At 41.9% G+C, this 10642-nt stretch overlaps 1 non-coding gene across 1 annotated transcript; it reads left to right on the forward strand.

Moving 5' to 3' along the window:
* Positions 1-8016: 8016 nt before the first annotated feature.
* LOC138737812 (U6 spliceosomal RNA) lies at positions 8017-8123 on the forward strand. Its single transcript, XR_011341254.1, has one exon. It is a non-coding gene; the product is annotated as a U6 spliceosomal RNA (small nuclear RNA).
* Positions 8124-10642: the final 2519 nt, after the last annotated feature.

Raw genomic sequence — 10642 nt, forward strand, 5'->3', positions numbered from 1 at the left:
TTCTCCCAGTGTCTGCGTGAGTTTCCTCCCATCCTTCAAAATGTTTAGGGGTTGTAGGTTCATTGGGGTATTTGGGCAGTATGGACTGGCAGGGCCTGTTACTATGCAGTATGTCTAAATTTTTAAAAAAATTTAAATCATGATGACCTTTAAGTAGAAAAAGTGAAAATGAGTTACAAAAGTCTGTAAAGGCATTGAAAGCAAAGGGTTTAAAAGAAAAAGGGAAATTGGGACAGTTTGATTGTGCAATTGCTGCCTTCCTCTTTGAAGCATTTAACCCAGCAGGTAATGTTGTCACAAACATAGAGGTCTGAAGGGTTCATTCGATCAATTTTGAAAGGTCTTGAAAAGAACAATGATTTTCCTCTCTCCGTAACTTATTCTTCACCATTACACACCCTCACCTTGTCCGTTGCTTGAACCCACCAAGGTTAGTGAATAGTGGTCTGAGTAACCTAGATTCAAACTAAAAACAATCTGCTGGAGGAGCCCAGCAGGTCGAGCAGCATCAGCGGGAGAAAAAGAACGGTCAACATTTCCAGTTGTAAACACACCAAAATACTAGAGAAACTCAGCTGATCTTTTCAGAATTTATAGGAGACAAAGATATATCGCCAACGATTTGGGCCTGAGCCCTTCTTCAAGGAAAAATCAGAAAAGGGAGAAACAGGATATATCAGAAAGTCTCTGAATTCAAACAACGGGGGAGGAATCCAGACCAACAAAAGGTATTAATTGGATATGATAAGGGAACTAGGTAGAATTCATGAGGTCTGCGTGAAAGGAGGCTGAGAGTGGAGAGACGATGGGGGAAGAAGGGGGTGGAGGGGGTTTGAATGTAGGCCAGAGAAGTCGAGATTAATGCCATCTGGTTGGAGGGTGCCCAGTCAGAAGATGAGGTGTTGTTTCTCCAATTTACAGGTGGTCTCAGTCTGGCAGTACTGAGACCATGGACAGACATGTCAGTGAGGGAATGGGATGGGGGACTGAAACGGGTGGCCACTAGGAGATCCACACTATTGCAGCAGACAGAGCTGAGGTGCTCAACAAAGTGAACTCCCAGTCTCTCCGATGTAAAGGTGACCACATTGGAAAATTTCAAGAGACTCTATGATGCTGCTCAACCCACTGACGTCCCCCAGCAGTTTGTTCTTTGCTCCAGATTCCAGCATCTACAGTGTCTTCTGTATCCAAACATGTTACAAATCACCCCGTGGCACTATAGATTGTGGCTTCGAACCATATGTGATGCTAGCAAGCCAAACCACATCTTAAATCACTCCCTTTCCTCGTTCCATTGAAGTCACAAGAATTTACATTGATATGAAGAATATTTAAGCATTACTCAGAAACATCACAATTTATTAACTTCCAGTGTATTGCAATTTACTAAATTGAAGATTAACCATCACTAATCCTGCACATTCTGAGAGATTAGAGCTGCATTGACAAGGCTGGTTGATCAGAAGTCAAACAGTGCCACAAATAACTGCTCATTTATTTCAGCCTCAAAGCCTTTGTAGGTCAGGACTCCAAATACTCACAGGGCAGCTCCCATCTTATTAGAAATGAGATTTTGACTCTGCTTTCGGTCACTACAGCCCCTCTGTCTACCAGATTACAGATAACACTAAACAGCTGATCCCTTCCTCAGTAGTTTTTCAGGAAAGGGAAGCCAGGAGAAGACAAACCTCCTCTTGGAGGGGTCAACGGTGAAGAGATTTCAGATTTCAGATTTATTGTCATTGTACATACATGACATCACATACAACTCTGAGGTTCTTTTTTCCCACTTATTGTTTGTGCAAAAAAAATCTGTGCAGAGCAAATAGATGTAAACAAATAAAGAACTATAAACGGGTGATGAATGTAAACAAACTGACTGTGCAATATAGAGAGAATAAAAAATATCAATAAAGTGCACAAGTAAAGTCCTTAAACAAGTCCCTGATTGAGTTTGTCGTTGAGGAGTCTGACGACGACTGAGCCGGATTGCACTAACCACCACTAACTGCCACGCCAACTGTGCTGCTTTGTCAGGAAGAAGATCCACAAGCGTGAGACCAAGCACAGTTTATTTCTCCTCTGATGTTATCAGACCCCAAAATGGTAAAATAATGCTGCTTTCCTCCTTACCAACTGATCTCTCTCTGTAACCCTGCACTTATGTAATGCATCTTACTTGCTGTACCTTGGAGGTAATGTCTAACTGGACTGTTTTCAAAACAAATTATATCACTGCATCTTTGTACATGAGACAATCAACTTGAACTTGAACTCCTGTGGTGTTTGCTCCCCTGATCTTCCAGATTATGAAGTTGAGAGGAATCATGTGTTATTTTGAATAACAGATCCCTGGTAACCTCAATCTTCTGTGCATTTACAAAACCAACTTCAGTCCAGAACGTATCCCAAGTGCTGTAAAGAGAGATGACAAGTATGGAGATAAAGGCTTCCTTGTACAAATATGTTAGTGTATCCTTGGTAACATTTAACAGTTACAAAAAGCAGTGATGCAAATGAATGTAATACTCACTGGAGTAGTGATATTTTTGATAAATCTTTTTTTTTGTACTGTAATTAATCATTATAAAATAGAATAAATATGCATAATGATCTTCAACTTAATCTTATCCTGATTTCAGTTACGCAGGTGACGAAGTAGATTTGTAGCTTTTGAGCACCACCAAGTTGCTATGGCAACATGCCTAAATTAATTCCTGGTGACTCAGTGGATGACACTCCATGATGAGTCTTTAATTTACTTAATTAAAAAAAAAATTGTCCTAAAAAAAATTAGTAACCAGCATTTTAATTAGGCAAAGACACATTTTCGTATTTCATTCCAAATGGTCGGCCTCAAAGGAGACCAGCTTTATTGAAGTTTATTTTCTCTTTTTTTAAAATATTACATTCACAAAAGATTCTTATTTGAGTTCTCATTAAATATTTCTTGTATTTTCTTATAAAACTTACGTTGCGATACAGTATTGATTTTTTTAAATTTAAATTTTAGACATATAGGTCAGTAACAGTCAATTTTGGACCACGAGTCCATGCCACCCAATTTACACCCGATTAACCTACATCCCTGGTACGTTTTTGAATGGTGGGAGGAAACCGGAGCTCCTGGGGAAAACCCACACATACATGTGGAGAACGTAAAAACACCTGACAGAAAGCTTGTTTTCCAAATTGATTCTTATTCTACAGTTGCAACATGTTTACAGAGCCTAAAGGTGGCCATTCAGCCTTTCATAAGGACATTAGAAATAGGAGCAAGAATCAACCATCTAGCCTGTCGAGCCTGCTCCACTATCCAATAAGATCATGACTGACTCAGCTTCACTGACTCCATCTGTTCCCCATAATTCTTAGTTACCCTTTTATTCAAAAATCTAACTGTCTCCTAAATACATTCAATGAAACAGCTTCTACTGCTTCCTTCGTCAGCGAATTGCACAGATTCACGACTCTCTGGGAAAAGCAGTTCTGAGTTAACCCTTTGGTCTCCAGACATATTTAACCAGAGTACAAACACCAGTATGAACCAGCTGGTGGTTGGGTATAAAACCAGTCCTGGAAAACAGGAACATGGAGTTCCTGAAAACAGGGACCCGGAGTCCTCAAATCTTGAGGCTATGTCTCCCAGTTCTACCAGTGGGCAAAACCTTCCTACTTTTTTATCTTATCTATTCATTTTATAATTGCATGTTTCTGTAAGATCCTCCACCCCGCCATCATCCTTCTAAACTTCAATGAGTATTGTCACAGGCTACTCAATCTCTCCTCAAAAGCTAACCTCCTCATTCTGAATCCATACTGGCTCTATGTAAAAACAATTAGCTACAGCCATTCTCCTGCCCTTTTTGCTGCATGTTCTTCCCATTTGGAGATGGATTCTGCTCTCTCTTAAAACTATAATTCAACCTGCTTCCATTAGTACCCCCCTGTGATGCTATCAAAACCTCAGCCAGTCCATATAGGCCTGTTTCCTTCCCTGTCCCTTGGCTCTTGGACTGCCGCTGAGAGAGCTTCTCTTCAATTATGTCTTTGATCTCCTCCTTTACTTCAAGGAGAATAATTTGTAATTGAAATAAACGACCTGGATAAAACGTATGTGGATAGTTTGGTAAGTTTGGAAATTACACAAAAATTGGTGGAGATTTAGACAGCAGAGGGCTATCAATTAATATGAAAGTTACAGATAAGGACAGAAAAATGGCAGATAGAGTTTAGTCTGCATGATGCCTAGATTGGAGAACATGTCTTACAAGGCAAGGTTATCAGAGTTAGAGCGAAGGATGAGAAGTGACTTAATAGCGGTCAATAAGATTATAAGAGACATAGATAGGGTGGAGAGCAAGTATCTTTTTACCAGGGCAAGAGTAGCATATACCAGAGGACATCTGTACAAAGTGAAGGGAGGAAAGTTTAGGGGAGACATCAGGGGTAAATATTTTACACAAAAAGCAGTGGGAATTTGGAATGAATTTTCAGGGGTGGTGGTGGAGGGGAATTTAAAAGACTCAAACAGGTATCTGGATGCAACAAAAATAAAGGGTTACAGATGTGAGGTAGGAAGTGTTAGTTTGTTGAGTAGGTTTCTAACAGTTGCCACAACATTGTGGGCTGAGGGGCCTGTATTGAGCTGTAATGTTCTATGTTCTATGTTCTAAGGGTGAAATGTTGCACTTTGGGAGGTGAAATGTAAGGGAATGTACAGATTTAATGGTAGGGCTCTTGATGTGTGGTGGGATCCTGGGGTATAGATCCTTGAAAGTGACCACACAATTGATTGAATGGTAAAGAAGGCGTATGTACGGTGTGTTGGACATTGAGTACAAATGTAAGAAGGTCACATTGCAGCTGTATAAAACTTTGGCAAGGCCGCACTTAGAATATTGCAGGTAATTCTGGTTGCCACATTACAGAAAGGATATGGAGGCTTTGGAATGAGTACAGAATAGATTTACCAGGATGTTGCCTGCATTGGAGAGTATGAGCTTTGGGGAGAGGTTGCACAAACTTGGGTTGTTTTCTTTTGAGCATCGGAAGCTGATGTAAGTTTATAAAATTATGAGAGGCGTTGATAGTGTGGACAGTCAGAATCTTTATCCCAGGATTGTTGCTTGGATAACCTTTTGCTTTTTTTCATTCACCACGAATCTGTCAACCTCTAGAGACACACAGATGGCTACAGATACTGAAATCTGATGTCAAACACAATCTGCTGGTGGAACTCAGCAGATTGAGCAGCATCTGTGGGAGAAAAAAGACTAGTCAAAGTTTTGGATCAAAAACTTTATCAGGACAGAACAAAATTAGTACAGAAGCAGTGTAAAGAAGACAGGATGGAAGGGGTGAGGCTGGCAGCCCACACAGGATTGGCCAACCAGGCAGAGATGAAACACAACAGATAAGCCAATCTCTGGCTTGAAAGTTTTCAACGACTCTGCTTCCAACACACTTTGAGGACAAGAGTTCCAAAGACTCACAATTCTCTGAGAGAGAAAGATTTCCCTTCACTTAGATGACCTTAGATTGAAGATTCTCCCACAAAATGGAACATCCTTTCCAAATGCTTGTCAATCTCCCTTGAGATCTTAGGGAAAGAACAGACAGAATTTGCCAGAATTGTGAAGAAACAGTTGCAGGAACTCAGCTGGTCAGGTAGAAATGAGCAGTCAACAGTTCAAACTCGATAAATGGTCCCGACACAAACGTTGAATGACCATTGTCTATCTATGCATGCTGCCTGGCCTGCTGAGTCCTTCCACAATTCTTTGTTCCCTCAAGATCTTGCATATTCAAGTGTAAATGCACAAGCAGGTACGTACACACAATTACACCCATGCATACCTGCACACACATTCTCACACTCCCTTGCCATTTCTAAATACACATCAATTTGACTATTTAATTTCTGGCTTCTAATTTTTTAATAAATATTTGAGTTAAAAGCTCATAGGATTTTATGATTGCATGGACATTATATCAGTCTCCACTCCATCGAGGACATCTACAAGAGGCGGTGTCTTAAGAAAGCAGCCTTTATCCTCCAGGAACCCCACCACCCAGGCCATGCCCTCTTCACTCTGGAAAGAGGTACAGGAGCCTGAAGATTAACACCCAATAGCACAAGGACAGCTTCTTCCCCTCCGCAATCACATTTCTGAATGGACAATGAACCACAAACACAACCTCACTTTCTCTTTTCTTTAACACTAACATTTATTTTTAAATGTAATTTTATCGCAAAACAATAAACTTCATGACATGTTCATGACAATAGATCCTGATTCTCCAATCTTTGTGTTTCATTCTTGCCTGGAGTACATCTGACATTGCCTTTAACTGATACAATGGCCAGTAGAAGCAGCTAGTCAGCCCACAGGATTGCAAGGGTGTTAAAGCAGCAGCTATGACTTAATCTGGTGAAAAATCAACACAGCAGAGAAGGATTCTAATCTGCATGAGTGAAGGAGGTGAGTCATCATTTCTATTTATTTTGGTTTATATCAGGCTAATTACACTGGACAATGAAAATTTTGCTCCCTGAACACTTTCGGCTGTACTTTAAGGATTTTGGGTCATTGATCATGAAAATTACCTTAAAATGTTCCTATCAAATTCCGTGTTTTTTAGATATAACCTAGTCTTGTGATTTCCTGTCATATTTTAAGTCTACTTCAAGTGTACAAAACCATGAAATGCAACATGAAATTGAAAATTCATTTTTTCCATTTTTGCATTTGGACGTCTTCCCTGCTGATCTTGGTGCAGTCAGTGATGAACATAGTGAAAGGTTTCATCAGGACTTTACGACCATGGAAAAACAGTATCATTGCTGGCCAACTATTGTTGCACACTGACCTGAGCGGCATCAGATGCTGAGTACAAACAAAAATCAGCAGCAAACAATTTTGAGGTCATTTGAAGTAACGCAACATGTCAGCATCATTATGTAATTAAAAATGCTAACTTCCCTTGTGATACAACAAATCTGAAATTATCTTTGTGTTCAACTTAAAGTTTTTTATCATAAACACCAATTTTTTTAGGAAGCAAGCCTTTTGAAAAAAAATTTGTTGTCCAGTGTTACAGAAGCCTTCAACAGGACAAGTCAGGAGAGCAAAATAACACCCTCAAAATGCCTGGAGAAGCACAACGACAACTCGAGAGACCTTCAGAACAATTCAGGGCACTGCAGACCACTGGATGGATTTCCCATTCCCTCCACAAGCAAGCACCCACTGGCTGACATGTATGCTATCTGCAAGTTCTCACCCTGGCCCTGGTGACGCCACCCTTCAAACTTGTGGCCTCTACCCCCAGGAAAGACAAAGGCAGCTGGGGCATGGGGAGCACCGCTGCACACAGATTCCCCTCCAAAGGGCAAGCCAACCTGATCTTGGAGTATATCACTGTTTCTCCAGTGTGACCAGGTCCAAATATTGGTTTCCGTCCCTGTCAGCAGTGCAGGGGTCATTTGGCCAGAACTGAAGGACACCTCCACCTTCATAAGGGCTATAAATAAGAGCGCAAGAACATCAGAAATAGGAGCAATAATCGGTCATCCGGCCTGTCAAGCCTGCTCTGATCATGGCTGATCTGGCCAGAGGTTCAGCTGCACCTACCCACCTACCCAATGCCCATAATTACCCCTTTCTTCCAAAATTTATTCAGTGAGGCACCCTCCACTGCTTCCTTGGGCAGAGAATTCCTCAGATGCACTACTCTCTGGGAATAGCAGTTCCTTCTATCTTTGTCCTAAATCTACTCCCCTGAATCTTGAGGCTTTTCCTATTCGAGATTCAACCGCTTAGTCAAGATTCAACTTCCTGCTTCTATCTCATCCAATCCCTTTATGTCTTTAGAAGTTCCTTCCCTCATCTTTTTTTTAAAATTGAATGCGTACAGTCTCCATGCTACTCAACCTTGCCTCTTAAGATAAGCCCTTCATTTCTGGAATCAGTTGCTGACCTTAGTGAGGGTCAATTGAAAATGAAATACATGCTCACTTCGGTAGCACATATACTAAAATTAGAACGATACAGAGAAGATTAGCATGGCCCCTGCACAGGGATGATATGCAAATTTGTGAAGCAAAAAATTTTAAAGAAGAAAATGAAATGAAATGTCAAAAAGTGTGCAGTCATGCAATTTGGTAGAAAATATAAACAGGCAGACTATTTTCTAAATGATGAGCAAACTGAAAATACCCAAATGCAACAGGACCTGGGAGTCCTTGGGCACGATAACCTGAAGTTAAACTTGCAGGTTGACTCAGAGGTGAAGAAGGCAAATACAACGTTAGCATTAATTTCAGGAGGAACAGCCTAGAAGAACAGGATGTGATGTTGAGGCTTTATAAAGCACTGGTGAGACCTCACTTGGAGTATTGTGAGCAGTTTTGGGCTCATCATTTAAGAAAGAATGTTGGAGAAGGTTCAGAGGAGGTTCACAACAATCAAGGATGATTCCAACAATGAAAGGGTTATCATGTCAAGAATGTATAAAGCTCTTGCCTTGTATTCATTGGAATTTAGGAGAATAAGGGGGAATCTCATTGAAACATTTTGAATTTTGAAAGGCATTTGCAGAGTAGATGTAAAAAGATTGTTTCCCATGGTGGGAGAGTCTGGGACAAGACGGCATAACATCAGGATTGAAAGGTGTCTGCTGAGAACAGAGATGAGAAGGAATTTCTTCAGCCAGAGGGTGGTAAATCTGTGGAATTTGTTGCCAGAGGGAGGGCCAGGTCATTGGGAGTATTTAAGGCAGAGATAGGTAGGTTCTTAATTAGCCACGGTATCAAAAGTGATGGGAGAGGGCTGGGCAGTGGGATTGAATGGGAAAATGGATCAGATCATGTTAGAATGGTGGGGCAGACTTGATGGGCTGAATAGCCTATGTCTTATGGTCTTATGATATGGTTGTAATGGCCATGATATGCCTGGTGGTACTTTACCATGGGAGAGATTTCCAAGGAGAGTCACAAGCTGAGAGACTGAGTCAAGAAGCAGCAAACACTGCGATCTGCTGCAGATTTCATGAAGAAGTGATACCGCCTGCAGTCCCTGGTGAGGGTTTAGCCTCACACTGCAGCAACAGAGATGGGAGCGACATAAAGTGGAGGGGTCTCAGAGATGGCTGGCTTCAGAACGGTGAACCTCTTGTGACAGCATGTGTAACCGGGGCAAGGAGAGTCTGTGAAAGGAAGCAATGCCAGGTGTTTCCTACCACAGGTAGAGGGTTCTCTATCAAGTCAGTGTGCAGAAGAGCAGCAGAAACAAGTCCCCGGTTCCTCTGTGTCTGAGCTGTTACTGAGAAACAATCTGGGGCATTGAGGTCCAGTGAACATTTCACACTTTTAATGCATTAAGCCAACTGCATTATTTTCATTGTTATTTCTTAGTTTGGATGCTGGTGTCGCTGACAAGGCCATTATTTATTGCATACCCCTAATTGCCCCTTGAGAAGGCCTCCTTCCTGAACCAGTGGCTGGGGGTGCAACTCATGAATGAACTCCCCAATGGGAAGAAGTGGTGGAGAAGGGGAATACCCCTGCCGAGAGGAACCTCGATAGCCAATGGCAGGCTGGAAGACGGATGGAAGATGGGAATTGACCCAGACTTTGGGAGATGGGAAATATCCCAGATGTTGGGAGACAATGCCTGGGACAATTCCCATCTTCCATTGACCACCAGGTCAGAGGGGTGTACACTAGTCTGCACATCAGGGAAGAAAGGCTCTTAGGAGAGAGTGTCCTCCTCAGAAACCCCCATCCCCCCTTCTGACACACCCACACTAATACCCACACACAGGTCAGGCAACCTCAGTACAAGGAGAGTGAACATTTCAACTCATCTTTATTGAGACATGGAAATTTGCCAGAATTACGTGGAGATGGGGAGGTGTGAGGCAGGGGCTAGGAGGGGATTGGTGAACAGAGGAGAATTGAAGGAGGAGCCAAGAGGGGAAGATGGAAGGGAGAGTGGAGTTGGGAGATAGGTGAGGGATTGGTAGCAGACAATTAGACAGAGAGAGATAAAAGGAGAGATAAAGAGGTGCCCAATGGGGCCAGGTGAGGGAAGGAGGGAGTGAAGGATCTCAACCTGAAACAACAATTGTCCATTTCACTCCACAGATGCTGCCTGATGGGCTAAGTGCCTCCAGCAGATTTCAGATTTATTGTCAGAATACATACATGACATCACATACAACCCTGAGATTCTTTTTCCTGCAGGCAAGGCAGAATCACCTCTTACTGGCAGTGCAAAACAAATTGTGCACAACATTCACATGTAAGCAAATAAAGAAAAGTAAACAAACTGACTGCAATACAGAAAGGAAAAAAAGACAATAAAGTGGAAAATTAAGAATCCTTAAATTAATTCCTGATTGCCTCTTCTTGCTCCAGGTTCCTGCACTTGCAATCTCCTGTGTCCCAAACTCCAGTATCAACCTCTATGCTGCCTACACCATGGAAAGTTCACAAGCCACAGAAACAGGCTGATTTGTTTGTCCTCACTGGCCGCTGCCTCACGTGGTGAACTCTGCCTTCAGCGAGCTCCCTGCTTTTACATTGGGCTTGCATTTGGTTTGCGTTTTCTTGTTGCATTTGATTGTGAATGTA

Source organism: Narcine bancroftii, chromosome 6 (assembly GCF_036971445.1).
Source record: "Narcine bancroftii isolate sNarBan1 chromosome 6, sNarBan1.hap1, whole genome shotgun sequence".
NCBI lineage: Eukaryota > Metazoa > Chordata > Chondrichthyes > Torpediniformes > Narcinidae > Narcine > Narcine bancroftii.